Raw genomic sequence first — 16,052 nt, 5'->3', positions numbered from 1 at the left:
AACTTTAGGTACCCAGAACCATACCTGCCAACTACTCCGGTTTTCCCGTAATTAGTACGGTTTTCATCAACCTATTCCGGGTTACGGTTGCAGTGATAAAAAATACGGTTTTTCATTAATTAAAAAAAATAAAAAAATTTTAAGTTTTATTCTCGAAATCGCGTAACAACAATGACAATCGACACTGCTTCCCGTAACTTCCTATCGAGCCATTCCGAATGCCATGCGCGAGGCTATTTATAGCACCGCTGCCAAGCACAAGGCCATTGTTTCCAAACGAGCGAACGATCATGGAATCAGCCGGAGAAAAATCGCATACGAGTCTTAAACCGAAAAGAAAACTGCAGTCATTCCGTGAAGAATATTCAAAAGCCTATCCGGGAATAATTATCCGTTCCAAAAAGGGTGAAAACTACGCGAATTGCACCTTGTGCAGACAAGATTTTTCGATCGGACACGGAGGAATTAGTGATGTAAAAGACCACGTTGGGACAAAAAAACACAAGTCTAATGCCGTTGCTAGCGATACAAGTGGAAAACTTTCAACGTTTTTCGTCGCCCAAACAGATTCTTTGGATGTGATAAATGCCGAAGTTTTATTTACGGAGGCAATAATTGAGCAAACAAAAAGGTAATGACACCAATGTTATCTATTGGAATTGTTTAGTACTGTTATACTGTTAAAAGTGTTTATACTATTTATGCTTTCAAGTCCAAGTTGAAGAAATCTTGTTAAATGTTGACAGCATAACTACCAAAATACAGAAGTATGTCCTTAATATGTTTGCAGTGCTATTTCTGTTGAAAAGTTAAAATGATTACATTAGAGATGTGATGTGCCACTTTTCAAGTGTCTGATGGCTTAAATTAATTTTCATTAATTTTTCATATTTTAAATTCTTTTGAAAGGCTTCCAAAAAAACTACATTTGAATTGTAATTTCATGCTATTGACAGGACTATTAATTTTAATGAAGTTAGCTTACCATGTTTACAGTATGATAATTGTGATAGAAATGTGAATTTTAGGCACAGAATATTTTTTACAATTGAACAAGGCAGTAGATTATACAAGCTTGGACAGAAAGTTAATAATGACACCAATTTTTTCTTTTAATGGAATTGTTTAGTACTGTTTTACAATTTGTTTACTGTAAAAAGTGTTTATACTGTTTATACTTTCAATTAACAAATTGAAGTCTTGTGAAAGGTTGACAGGATAACTGGCATTAACTGTCAAAATAATTTCAAACTATTGAAGTTAGTTTACAGAATAAACATGTCAATCAACCCATATGATTTTTGCTGTAATATTTTTGTTTTGAAAAGTCACTGTGACTGATAGAAAAGTGATGGTTTTAGCAACATTTTAACCTGTCTGAATGCTAATAATCATTTTGCGTCGGGGGGCGAAGCCTGAACCCCCCACCAGGACTTTGTCCTGGACCTACCGGGGCCTGCGGCCCCTGGACCCTGGCTACTAGGTTTTTCTGATTTCAAAAGTTGGCAGGTATGCAGAACTATGGATTCCTGCAGAAGTGTGTGGTTTGTGTTTCCACCGCATTTCACAGTTCCGTCTAGTTTATACAAAATCAGGCTGATGATGTATGGAAGAGTGGTTCAGTATATTTCTACACTGATGCCATGTAAATAAACAGACAATATTCCTCTTAAAGTTATTTTACTAAAAAGTAAGTAAATAAAATACAAAGCAATAATATACAAAACAATATGATTTGAAAAATAAAGTGTACCGAATTGTTCATAAAAAGTCAGGCTTTTGTCCGCAATGTCTAAACAGTCAGATAGTCATCCTCTCAGTTAGTGATGAATTCATGAGGGTCATGTGTTTCCTTATGGTCCTTTTCAGATGTATAAAAATATATAAATCATAAATGTCAGTGTTTAACGGCTTCAGCGTTAGCTTGTTAGCATTAGCATTCTGTTCACTCAGGTTGAGGCTAATAACGACACAAATTGAGTGTTACTGACTACTTTTAAAACATGCAATAGAGTAAATAGGTTGTATTTGATGTAATTTACCTTCGTTCTTCGTGTATTCCCTCCTTTATTTCACATTTATCCAACAAAGTCTCAGAGTAGTAGGCAGCTGAGGTTGTTGCTTCAAGTCTGGCTTCATACTCCTCTGTAAATACGTTTAAAAGAGTCCGTCCTGTTCTCGTAGCTTTGTGTATCGAAATTAAGTTTGTAAAAAATGATAAACAACAATAAACTGCATATAGTTTTAAGACCACGGCTGAGGAAAAATACTGCAAGAAAGTTCCACTGATCAACGTTCTTTAGCAAAAAGATGCCCCACAAAATTTCCTGCAAGCCGAAATTAGCTTTCCATATTCTTTCTCTCCGTTGTCAAAATGGAAACTAACAAGTCGTGTAGCAATCTGTAAATTGCGGTCCTGTGTTCGAAAAATAAGTTTTAGGAACGCCACCAACTTTGTCCAACCAGTCAGCGTTCGACAGCGCGGCCCGCTCAGATAAGGTTCCAAGAACCTTCTAAAAAGTCCTACCTAGCTGGCAGGAACTCCGAAAAGTTCCTGAAGAACTAAATCTACCTGGGTAGTTTTTGGTAGAAACACAGGGGAAACTTTATTTCCCCGTACTTTAAAGTTCCTGCAGTGGAAAAGGGCCTATACTTCACACAATGTCATAATTTCCCCGTGATTATTGGTCCAAAGCTAATGATTTTGGTAAAATGAGGGTATTAAGTAATTTTTTCGGTTGTTCAGTGTATTCTTTTTACGTCTCTTGCGCTGTCGGGTGTGTATTATAGAGCCTGCTGGTCACTAAACACTGCATTAATACGGCAGCAGTGTGCATCAAATACGGCCGCAAAATTATACTTACCTACTTAATTTCAAGAGAATGTTTTATTGTAAGTTTATGAGCTGGAGTATGTTTAGAACTATATAAAGACAAATTATTTTGGTTTATTCCTACAGAAAAACTACCATCTCAACGACAGCATTTGCTTGAATTCGGGCACGACCGCACATGTCCTTCGTAGCAAAAATAACGTTTTAAAAGTTAAAGTACCAATGATTGTCTCACACACACTAGGTGTTGCAAAATTATTCTCTGCATTTTACCCATCACCAGGTGAGGGGAGCAGTGGGCAGCAGCAGTGGCCGCGCCCGAGAATAATTTTTGGTGATTTAACCCCCAATTCCAACCCTTGATGCTGAGTGCCAAAAAATGGTACCTGTTGTTAGAAGAGGTGGCGACTTGTCCAGGGTGTACCCCACCTTACACCCGAATGCAGCTGAGATAGGCTACAGCCACACCTGTGACCCCGAGAGGGACAAGCGGTAGAAAATGGATGGATGTTTCTTTATACACGACTCTTAACTACCACAGTTTGAGAATCACTGCACTAGAGTCTAAGCTGAATAAAACGGAGACCTTTTATAGTTCTAAAGAGACCATTGTATCTCACCTGTTTGGTATTTTTTACAGTGTAACCAATACAGGTAAATGTTTAACACAGTTAACCCACAGCAGACAAAGGCTGACTTTTTGTCTTTTGAGTAAATTTTTTCTGTATTTTTGTCCATAATTTTTGTTGTCTTGTAGTGATGGGATCGGCAGTTCTTTTGACTGTACTGAATCAATAGAATCAGTTCCTTAAATTGAGTCGTTCAAAAAAAAATAGGAGGGGGGGGGGGGGCGTGCGTAGTACAGTACAGTGCAGACTAGAGATGCGCGGTTGGCGGGCACAACCGCGGAGTCCGCGGATTATCCGCGGATCGGGCGGATGAAATTAAGAAAAATTAGATTTTATCCGCGGGTCGGGTCGGGTCGGGCGGTTGAAATAAAAAAAAAATTGGATTTTAAATAGATTCAGGCGGGTGGCAGTTAAACCAATTCGGAAATATATATACATAGTTAAATGTTGTTACCCACATACGAAAAACGAGCAGGCACCTGCAGCATATGCCACAACAGAAGAAAAAAAAAGAAAAGAGATGGACACTTTTACGGAGCGGAGAAGGGACGCCTCGCCGGGGTCCGGGACCGAGGCCCCTTCCCCCGAGAGGGCCCCACCGGGAGCCGTAGCTGAGGCGATCCGCGAGAAGGGCCCGACGCAGGTCCAGGGTCACCACCGCGCCCACCGCACCGACACCCCGCCTCGTCCGCCTTCGCCGCGGCCGGCGTCACGCGCAGCAGGTAAGCAGCTTACCTGCCCGCCACCCCCGTGGCCGGGGGCCCGTAACAGGGGTCACTCCGCGCGCTCCGCCCGCGCAGCTTACCTGCCCGCCACCCCTGTTGCCGGGGGCGCGTAACAGGGGTCACTCCGCGCGCAGTGCGCTCACGAAAGAGGTGGGGCTCACCCTGGTTGATATAGACAGCAGGACTGTGGCCATGGAAGTTGGAACCCGCTAAGGAGTGTGTAACAACCCACCTGCCGAATCAACTAGCCCTGAAAATGGATGGCGCTGGAGCGTCGGGCCCATACCCGGCCGTCGCCGGCAGCGAGACGCGCTTGGAGGTGCGCTCAGCGCGGCTCCCATATGATTGCGCACTGGTGTGCGTCTGGGTCGTGACAGCGTGGCACGCGAATGTCTGTGCTGGATTGGATCAGTCTCCTTTCTTTAATAGGCAAAAGCTTTATAACCTCACTAATGCTTTGCATCGTCTATATTAGATATATAACAACGGGCGGGTGCGGTTCTGATCAAATGTTACATCGGGTGGATGGCGGATGGTTGACGACTTTCTGATGCGGTTGCGGATGAAATAATTGCCTATCCACGCATCTCTAGTGCAGACATTCGCGGGAGAAGCAGCAAATAGGGTGAACGCAAGTCCCTACACAGCTCTGTGCATGCAGTACACCAGGCAGTGAGTGACTGACACAGCGCCACAGTCAGCACAGTTCAGTACATGAACCTGAATCACTTCTGCAGCAGCAGTTCTGTGTGCAGGTCGGCGAATCATGAGTCAGTCAGTAACAGCTTCCCCAGCGGCAGATCTCGGTGTGTGTCAGTTCGCGAACGACACAAGCCCTCAGCACCCAATGAACGACGCGCACAGTGACTGAACGAGAGCCTCAATGTGACGTCCTCCTCCGCGACACAGTCAGTTCTCTGTGTCAGTAGGTTCGCGAGTCCTGATTCTGTCGTTCACTGAGTGATTCATGTCGTTAATCCGCAGTGAACGAATCGTTCGCTCAGTCCCTCCCCCCGCCCCCATGATGAGTAGCTGGCTGCGTCGTTCGCCGACGTCGAGGGTTCAGTGAGTCACAGAATGCGCCAGTTCCACTCATACCGGCATGGTCGCGGCGGAGCTCAACTGAACTGAGAAAGGAACGAATCAGTCCACGAAGTGATTCGGTTCAGTACGTTCCCTCAAAAGATTCGTTAATTTGAACGTCGCATTTTTTGGGGACATTTATTTGATAAAACCCAACACCAAGAATAGACATTTGAAAGGCAATTTAAAATAAATAAAGAATAGTGAACAACAGGCTGAATAAGTGTACGTTATATGAGGCAAAAATAAGCAACTGGTATGTTAACGTAACATATTATGGTAAGAGTCATTCAAATAACTATAACATATAGAACATGCTATACGTTTACCAAACAATCTGTCACTCCTAATCGCTAAATCCCATGAAATCTTATACGTCTAGTCTCTTACGTGAATGAGATAAATAATATTATTTGATATTTTACGGTAATGTGTTAATAATTTCACACATAAGTCGCTCCTGAGTATAAGTCGCACCCCCGGCCAAACTATGAAAAAAACTGCGATTTATAGTCCGAAATATACGGTATTTAAAAGTCAAATGATGTATCGTGATGTCATTATTGCAGGAGGTTGCAACATATATCGCCCATCCCTATTAGGATGTTTCAGGTTAACAATAAATGAAAAAGCTGCGATTTACTAATGTAGGTTTATTTGACATTTTTTCTACTTTTTGCTATAGAAAATCCCCAAAGTTAGTCTAAACCTATGTAGAAGAATCTTATTTTGCGTGAATTTTTTATATTTTTTCGATTCAGGTATTTATTTTCCCTGCTACTCAGTGCAGATTAACAGCATTCGCATCATTACATTTAATCAGTCTGATTGATGATCCGTGTTTTCCCCCTTCTGCTCTCACAAACCTTCCAGGACTTTTTGCCTCTACTTTAATCAATAAACCTTTGCTTGGGCAGCGAGCGGAGTAATTTTCTAATCTCCCTCCAAAGTGACCTGTCACCAAATGGCAGATGCCGTAATTAGAAAGCTTCGAGCGAATTGAGAAAAACTGTCACGCTCTTGGACCAATATGTCTGTCATTGTGTGTACAGCTTAGTAGTTGTGTAATACGAGACTGTTTTAATACTTCAGTGTTGGGTTAACTGTGTATCACAGTTGTTCATAAATCTCACCCCCTGTGCCTGTTCCTGCAGCCTACACACCAAAGGACTGATGCCAGTTACAGTGCAGAGTCATCAATACTCCCAGAGAGAAGACTGAGAGGGAGAGGCTGGATCTAATCAATATGCCGTGGCAAGCAGGTTATTTTTTTCTGTTTTCTTCTCTGAAAGTTGTTAATTATTAAATGTTATAGTCCTATAAAGAAACACTACTGTGTGACCAAACTTTTGAGAATCAACAACAGCATCTTATCAGCGTAAGTGCCACTACCAGCTGGCTCTTACAGAGGCAGACTCTTTATTGAATTTTAGACAGGATGTCAGATTTATTCAGCTCACTGGCCATGAGCTGTCTGAGGAAGGCTGCCTTGGTTGCTCTTGCCCTGACAAGTTGTTTATGGCAAACATTTCTTCCTAATGAGGCCGCTTTTTTTTGATTTAGCGCAGTCTGTGCAGATAAATGTGTACAGTGTTCGTTACTGTGAAAAGGATCCATTAGCTAGTTTTTATATAAATATAAAATAAATATAAATTTAATAAATATAAATGCGTGGCATTTATTTGGCCATTTTTGACAGGTAATCATAAATGTGCTGTTTTGAAAGTACAGCCTCAACAGTGGGATTGTTTGGTTATGCTGCCACCCAGTGTTGATGGGGAGCACTGAAATAAAAAAAAAACACTGAATACACAAATAATATTAAAATTCAGTGTTTCCCATAAAGTAATTTAATTGGGACAGGCCGCCACAATTCAGTTTGCTTGGCCATTGAAATATTTGCTGTCCATTATTATTATTATTATTATTATTATAAACATATAATAATGGGACTGTCTGTATTGCTAGTTTTTCCAGCTTCATACAGTAGATGTCATTGTAACCCTGTTTCGTAAAGGGGAACTGCACTTTTTTGCAATTGTGCCTATTATTCACAATCTATATGAGAGACAAGAAGACAGATATATTTTTTAATGCATTCTAACTCTACTCTACGACTCTACCCTAATGTAAATAAAAGTCCTCTATTCCCCCCAATAAACCCTCTAAAAAACGACAACAATACTCTATTTACATTTCGTGACTTGAATATTAACCAAGTATTAGTGATATTGTTATTATAAGCGCTAACGCAGACAAACTATTTTGATGTTCAGACACCATGATCAGAGGGAGTGAACTATCTTATGCTGCTGTATTGACATTGGCTGGTGAGCTGATTTATTGTCTTGGATCTTGTGAAAGTTTATTGTACATCATAAATAAAGCCCCTCACCTTGATAGTAGAAGGATGAGTAGCTAATCCAACGGGTTGGTCAACTTTGGCATCCAATTTAGACGCGGATATTGCGGGAAGTACACGAAAAGCCGCTTCATCTGCGCTTACTTCCACCCCTCCTTTTTTTTTTTGCGAGGATTATGAGTCATTGTTCATCGAAACGGGACTATATGAACATCCTAACAGTCGGCATCCCAGTGAGAGCAGACGTTGAAAAGTCCTGTCATACAGCAAGCGCATACCATAGCGGACTTTATAATGTTTTGCAACGCAACTGTTTATTAATATTGTGATATACATACAGTACAGGAGATCGACAGATATGTTTTTGTAGGGCCGACAACGATACTGATTATTAGTACTCAAGGAGGCCGATAACCAATATTTGGAGCCGATATTCATTTGCAGTAAAAGTTGACTAAATGTGAATATTATGTGTCTGTAAACAGTTGGGCAAGGTTTTAAGTTATTCTTTTTGATATTTACAATATATATATATACAATAAATGATGCAATGTTGACATTGGGACATAGAGTACATTGTGGACATTCGAGATTGTCTTTGCACGTTTGGTTTTGGTAAATACAATTACACGCACAGTATGCATAAACCGGTATATTATACTTATCTGTTTAAATGTCACCTCCTTTTAATGTGATGAAAGTAATTATTTTTTACAGTGGTTATATAATGTGATCGTACTGGTGTGAATGTACATGCAGAGGTAAGAGAGTGTGCAGGACCATCTTCCGTTTGAACTGGCAATGAGGTACAGTAATTGTGTCTGACAGGCCTTGATAATGATAAGACAACATGATCTAATCAGCTGCTGAACCCTCTCCGCTTGTCTTTATTTCTCTCCTAATTGACCAAGCTGTGTCCCTCCTGAGCCCTCTGTAATTCGTTAATTATTCATCCATATATAATTCACATTCTTGGACCTGCAGTGTTAATTGAGTATTGGTGTGTGTGTGTGTGTGTTGTTTGAATTGTGGCTACTTGAAAAGGAATACGTTGGAACAAGGCCTTCCTTTGCAGTGTATGCTTTTTGTAAAACTATATCAAGGGTTTGTATCATATACAGTACTGTACGGACACTAACATACTTGCATTGAATTGTTAAATATAGTTAAAAGCTCATTGTGAGAGACTTGAATTCGATATTTATGTAATTACTAGGGGTAGGCATTTGACTCAATCCATCATGGACATTTTTTTTAACCATTAAATAGTCGTTATGTTTATTGATATCCACAGTAATGAGCTGATTAATATTGTTTAAGGGAAGTTGTGCCACAACATAACTTTTCTGTGGTCGCAGCACAAATTCCTGTAGCTGAAGTCAAGTTGGCTTCTTTAGACAACAAACTGTTTGAGACTGACTCAATAGCCCTGCTTTTCCTGGTGCAACCAAGTGCAGCCTGTTTTGTTTTAAGACAAGCATCAAGCAATTATCACAGTACTATTACAATATCAACTATTTACAATACATTCATGTCACCTTTGCTTATATACATTTGTGCGGTGGAGACAAATACATTCAAGACACTTTTATCATGTCTATAGGAATCTAAAATGGATTTAGTTTGAATATTTATGTGTATAGAATAATTAGTGTTGCCTACTAGTACTGAAGTATCACACAGGTGGCCAACAGAGGTCAGTATCCGATTACTAACTGGTTTGTGTGTTTACAGTTCTGCAGGCTACTATTCTGAAATAACATGCTTTCGTCATTTCACTAAACACTAAGAAGAGTAATCACAGAAGTCACACTGTTCAATGAATATGTTTTATTTAACTTTTTGCACCTGCTGTTTTATGATATTGGACCATGTAATCGAACTGAGCACTAGAAATGTCAAAACATGCTGGAACCAAAAGTTTTTTCTGTAGCTCAAACACTGACACACTGTCAATCCCTCGGGCAATGCTTGTCTTCCAAGTGTTGCCTACTTGCCAAATCTCTTTAAAACATATCAGTTTATCAAAGCCCAGTCTTTAAAAAGTTTAGCTTGGTGCGTTCGGGGACATTTTTGAGTTCGTAAAGACAAGATCATACAAAAAAAACAAGTCTCCACGGTTGGTGCTTCTGCGGGGGGAATGTTTATGTGAAGCTGTTGACAAGGTTCATACAAGCCTCCCGCTGCTGTCTTTCATGCTGGTTTTGGGACCAGAGAGGACAGGCCAGCTGAGAGGAGTCAGTCTAGATGAGCTGCATGTATTTTTGTATACATCGCTGTAGACTTTGCTTCATCTAAGAGCACATCAAAGCATCTTCTACCCTTCCCCACTACTGCTAAACCCTTCGCCTTATTACCAAAGTGCTCTAAATGCCTTTGGGGAGTCCACACGAGCTTAAAAAACACAAACAAAAAACAAACATGTTTGCTTTTATCTTTCAAATAACTATTTATGCTGGTACAAATAAGCATTCTGAGCGCGTTCTCTGACTGTGTCACATTGGTGGTGACGGAAAGGCGCATGCCGAGTGAGAAGAACAAAAGTGCAGTGGACTCATTTGTTGGTCTGAGTCACAGTTGTCATAGACTGCCCTCAGAAATGTCAGAACCCTCTTTTAGAAAGTGGTTTCCAAAAGCATGTAAGAGAAAATGTGATTAACAAATGGCTGGCACTATCCTGCTTCTGATTTATTTTTGATGGCACTCGTGTCAGCATTGAAGCGCAGGGAGTGGTTGTACACTCCAGTGGACTGTGCGGTCCAAGCTAGCGAGTAAACAGGGCCTCTGCGAGTCAGCGGTACGCAAGTCTTCCCATCAGGATTTCCACTGCAACCCCCGCGGAGATACCAGAGAGTTCTGAAGCCAGAGATGGTGAATAATAGAACAAAGTGGCAATGAGTCTTCTGAGGGTGGGCTGCTCTTCAACGTGCTTCCAGTCGCAGGGAGGCCAAAGGAATGTATGTGGTAAAACAGACTGGTAGCTTGTGTGTTCGTTAGGCCTAATTTATTCAGGAAATTTTAAATGCAGTCAAGCAAATGAACAGAACAATCATACACTCACAAGCCAACTGGGAAAAAGTTTACATAAACTGTCTACTTCAGTGATTCTCAACTGGTTGGTTGTGACCCAAAAGTGGGTCTTGGTTGGGAACGAATCGAGTCTTTTATCAGCTCTTTTAAGTCACCGATAAGAACCGATTCACTAAATTAAGACAGAGCAACCAAAAATGCTCAGGAAGTTTTTGTAGTTAATTTTTATTGGTTAGAATGCAAACCAGCAGTCTAAAATATTGAACGTTTTGACAGTTTTTCTAATTTTATGAGGTACCAAATTTGTTTTCTTTAATTTTCTGTAAACCTGGGGTCTCAAACTCAGTTTACCGGTGGGCCGCTGGAAGTAGAATAGGTGTGAGGTTGAGCAGCACAATGTAACATTTGAGCAACATTTGTTACCTACTTCTCCCAGCAGTGATAGTGACCCTAAGTGATGGTAGGCCTTAAGTCATTAGAAATGTAAAAGTGAATGCAAAAATGTATATTTTGACTCCGATTTCCCCAGGGGATAGACAGAGACACTTTCACTTTCTTTCAGGAAGTTGCTTTCTGTGTTGCTATTTATGTATTTGCACCGTTAGTAGTTAGTTTCCTTTTTTGTGGTATTCAAGCTTGTAATAACATATTTAAGTATTAGCAACCCAGGATGCAGACCGCAAATACATTAAACTATGAAGCCAAGTAGAGGGCAAATTATGGGCCAGCGGTCCTCAGATGATGCACGGGCCGCAAGTTTGAAATCCCTGCTGTACACCTTTGCGAGCGGATTGTAGTTATTAAGAAATACATTCTTGAAATAGTTCACTTTGTGTGTAGTGATGACCACTTTGGGTCGCCACTTTTAATTAAGGGGTAGTGGTGGGTCCCACAGCAAATCAAAATGAGAACCACTGATCTAATTTATTCCCCCTCATATGTTTTTGGTTGGAAAGAACATGGTCAATAAAATCCTGTGCAAAGTTTTTAAGAAATGTGAGCAAAGTTTGCTCAAAATCAATTGTTAAATCAATCAATCAAGCAAGAGCCTGAGCAGCACCATTAGAATAGAATAGAACAGAGTTTTATTGTCATTATTACAGTGAACAGGTTCAAAGAACAACGAAATTGGAGCAGATCCCCTAAGGTGCATACACAATCATTTGGTAATATAAATAGTAAAAAAAGATAAAAAAGAAGATATGTATCTATATATATATATATATATATATATATATATATATATATATATATATATATATATATATATATATATATATATATATTTATGTCTTAATAAGGTTATCCAAAAAATAGTGCTCGATACCGTAGTAGAGCGCAATATATGTATGTGTGGGAAAAAAATCACAAGACTATTTCATCTCTACAGGCCTGTTTCATGAGGGGGGGTACCCTCAATCATCAGGAGATGATTGAGGGTACCCCCCCTCATGAAACAGGCCTGTAGAGATGAAATAGTCTTGTGATTTTTTTCCCACACATACATATATATATATATATATATATATATATATATATATATATATATATATATGTATATATATGTATATATATGTATATATATATATACGTATGTATATATATATATATATATATATATATATATATATATATCCACGCACATGCACATATCCATACATATGCATATATATACATACAGTATACACATATAACATTATTGCACATTATAGTCCGAAAAAAATAAAAGGACATGACACATGAGGACATGACGGACACATTGTGCTCACTCAGTGCCTGTTTAATGCTACTATGGCTCTTGGGTAAAAACAGTTTTTTAGTCTATTTGTGCCCGCTTTTAGCACCCTATAGCATCTGCCCGAGGGTAGCAGTTCTAGGTGGCAGTGCCCGGGGTGGGATGGGTCTTTCAGGATGCTCTGTGCTTTCCTGAGAAAGCGGGAGCTGTACAGGTCAGCCAGGGAGGGGAGGGGGCATCCGATGATCGTCTGGGCGGTCTTTACGACCCTCTGGAGCGCCGTTCTCTCTGCGGCCGTGCAGCTGCTGAACCACACGCAGATGCAGTAGGTCAGGATGCTCGCAATAGAGCACCGGTAGAAGGACACCAGCAGTTCCTGTGAGAGGTGGTTGTTCCTGAGTATTCTCAGGAAGTGCAGTCTCTGGTGTGCCTTCTTGATAGTAGCTGTGGTGTTGGTGCTCCAGGTTAGGTCGTTGTCCAGGTGGACTCCCAGGAAGCGGAAGTCGGAGACCCTCTCCACGCAGTCACCAGGGGCAGGATGTCCGTTTTTTTCCTCCTGAAGTCTATGACCAGCTCCTTGGTCTTGGAGGTGTTCAGGGCCAGGTTGTTTACTGTGCACCACTCCGACAGCTTCTCCACCTCGTCCCGATATGCAGCCTCGTCTCCCCCCGAGATGAGCCCCACTACGGTGGTGTCATCCGCAAATTTGATGACGGAGTTGCTGGAGTGGGCAGGTGTGCAGTCGTATGTGTAGAGGGAGTAGAGTAGGGGGCTCAGCACGCAGCCTTGTGGAGAGCCGGTGCTGAGGTATAGGCTCGATGACATGTGGCGGCCCAACTGCACCCTCTGGGGGCGGTTGGATAAGAAGTCCTTAATTCACATGCAGATGGAGTTCGATAGACCCATGTCAATCAATCAATCAATCAATCAATCAATGTTTATTTATATATCCCTAAATCACAAGTGTCTCAAAGGGCTGCACAAGCCACAACGACATCCTCGGTACAAAGCCCACATAAGGGCAAGGAAAAACTCACCCCAGTGGGACGTCGATTTGAATGACTATGAGAAACCTTGGAGAGGACCGCATATGTGGGTAACCCCCCCCCTCTAGGGGAGACCGAATGCAATGGATGTCGAGTGGGTCTGACATAATATTGTGAGAGTCCAGTCCATAGTGGATCCAACATAAGAGTAAGAGTCCAGTCCATAGTGGGGCCAGTAGGACACCATCCCGAGCGGAGACGGGTCAGCAGCGCAGAGATGTTCCCAGCCGATGCACAGGCGAGCGGTCCACCCTGGTCCCGACTCTGGACAGCCAGCACTTCATCCATGGCCACTGGACCTGAGTGAAGTGATGCGCTCCATTAACCAAACATTGCTTGATAAACAACTATAATTCTAGGATGACAAAGTCCGCATTTAGTTGATCCGAACCCAGTCTCAAGCATCTTGGTGCTTTTTCTTGTTACTTGTGAAAAATTCACCATCTTCCACACCCCCCAACGTCTCTTCTTTGCAGGACCAAAAACTGACATGCGGTAAATGGAGAACTATTCAAAGGCAGGCCGCCTTTCTCCCACAGGGGTTCCCCTCCCCTTTTTATCCCCTTACCACTGCTGAGGAATCAAAAGTCCTCGGACGTCACGTAAGCCGATTGAAGTTCCTCCCTCGCCTGCTCCGTAGTGGTCCCTTGCCCTGTCATAGCAAGCTTCATTAGAGCTGTCACTCAGCCAGGGCAATGCCGCAGGGTACCTTCAGGGTCCAATCGCTTTTGAAACCCCAGGAAAGGATTGTCAAATGTGGATATAAAATGATGCTTAAATGCAACATTGCTGAGCTTCATGCTTATCCCTCCTGTGATGATGCGATTAATGCCTGACCTTACCGCTACACCTTTGTTCTTTTTCTTGAGTATGAAATTAGCACCCTGGATGTGTATAGTAAGCATGTTATTTAAAAATCAACGACAGTGGGAAACTGGAACCAGGAGTTATTATTATTGTGCCTCATTTTAGCCAGAGTAGTGTAATTACAACAAGTCACATGATGCAATACAAATAAATGAGCCAGTGGGTGCTCTGCTGTCCAACAATCCCAAATCCTGGAACAATGAGATAGTATCCACAAAATCCCGGTACATGATTCAAATACAGGAGCAAACAAAACCCAAACAAAACAAAGCAAGCGTCTTTGAAGACCCAACAAATGCAACCGCCTGAGTTCCTTTCAACAATATACACAGCGCAATATTCTCAGTACCAGCATGTTATTGTTGTGTTCTTTTAAATATTTGGAGAGAAGGAGAAGAGATGAAAACAGACAGAACAATGGGACTTTAGCGCTGTTATGGCGTCCGTGCACCTCGCCCCACCGGCCCTTTGTAGTGTGCGTTATGTAGCGTCCACATCCCCCAGCCGGTCCTGGCTTGTCATGAGTCCAGGTGGGGTCTTAGTCTGTGACCCCACCCCACCCTAACCCCCAAGCATACACACACACACACACACACATACATACAACCTCCTGTTTTGTACACCTGCTCCATCACTCACACACATCCATGTGCACACCTTCCCTCCAAGGCATTCACACACAAATAAGAGTGCAAATAAATCAGTTCCAAACTAATTTATTTATGTATTTATTCATGTAAAGGCTCACATCTCCTAATTCACCTAACAAATAAAAACAAACAACAAAATGCCGACTCCACCTTTCAAATGAATTAAGGTCAATCTTGAAGAGGGGAAGCTAGCCAAAGACATTTGATGATGGTGGTTTGACGATAGACTCTGAAATCGATAATTTTTCAATGCTGAAATTGTGTTGATTATTCTGTTAACTGTCTAAATCTGTTTTGCGGATTCCTTCTGTTTCTCTTCTGGTGAATATGTGTCAAATATTCTCTCTGGACTGATAAACTCCATGTAAATTAGCTCAAAAGTTTTAAATTCAGTTAGAATTTGAAAAACTTGCCTTACACTGATCAAAAGCAACATTTAAGACTGACAAGACATCAATTTCATTTAATCTCACACTCTCATCGAATTCATGAGAATAACCCAAACCTCTTTTATGCTTAGTTTTTCTTTTTCTGTCATACCACAACCCACCACTGGGCTGTGCCAACTTGAACACAATTCTGGGAACACAACAAAGAAATACAGTAATAAGGATTTAGCTCTCAGATATTTGGCTACGGCTACAGAGTGATGCCCCGGTTTTTGGAAAAAGTGATTATTAGCAGGGGTAATGTAGGCACCTTTTTATCAAGCAATCAAAGACAGAGAGCAACAACAACAAGGTCTGACCTATATTCGTCCTGCATGAGTGTCCCAAAGGAATGGCAGGTTACCCCCTTATGGCGCCATACAGAATGCAAAGAAGATCACCAATTTACTTTTGTAGATCTACCCCTCGCCAACTCTGTTAGTAAATTCAACAATTAAATGTTATATTCAAATCCCCCCTTCCTTTAACCCTTTTCCAGGAGGTAGCAAAACAGTGTGTCTATGGGCAGCATGTACAGGCTGTGTCTGGTGAAGATAATCCTCAATGATCTGGCCTAATCTGTCACAGATATGCAGCAGAAGCGTTGGGAATCTGTTTGGGGCGAATGGGTGAAGGGGGTAAAAACTGGATTACGGCAGTATGT

General features: G+C 41.4%; 1 long non-coding RNA gene across 2 annotated transcripts in view; it reads left to right on the top strand.

Moving 5' to 3' along the window:
* LOC133570230 (uncharacterized) overlaps nucleotides 1-16,052 on the top strand; it is a 71,584-nt gene that overhangs the window by 8,569 nt on the left and 46,963 nt on the right. For both annotated transcript variants that reach the window (XR_009810071.1, XR_009810070.1), the window contains exon 2: nucleotides 6,425-6,532. This is a non-coding gene — a long non-coding RNA (uncharacterized lncRNA). The remainder of the gene's footprint in view (nucleotides 1-6,424; nucleotides 6,533-16,052) is intronic.

This window comes from Nerophis lumbriciformis, linkage group LG27 (assembly GCF_033978685.3).
Source record: "Nerophis lumbriciformis linkage group LG27, RoL_Nlum_v2.1, whole genome shotgun sequence".
NCBI lineage: Eukaryota > Metazoa > Chordata > Actinopteri > Syngnathiformes > Syngnathidae > Nerophis > Nerophis lumbriciformis.
The sequence above is the reverse complement of the archived record's forward strand: the minus strand, read 5'-3'. Positions and strand labels throughout refer to the sequence as shown.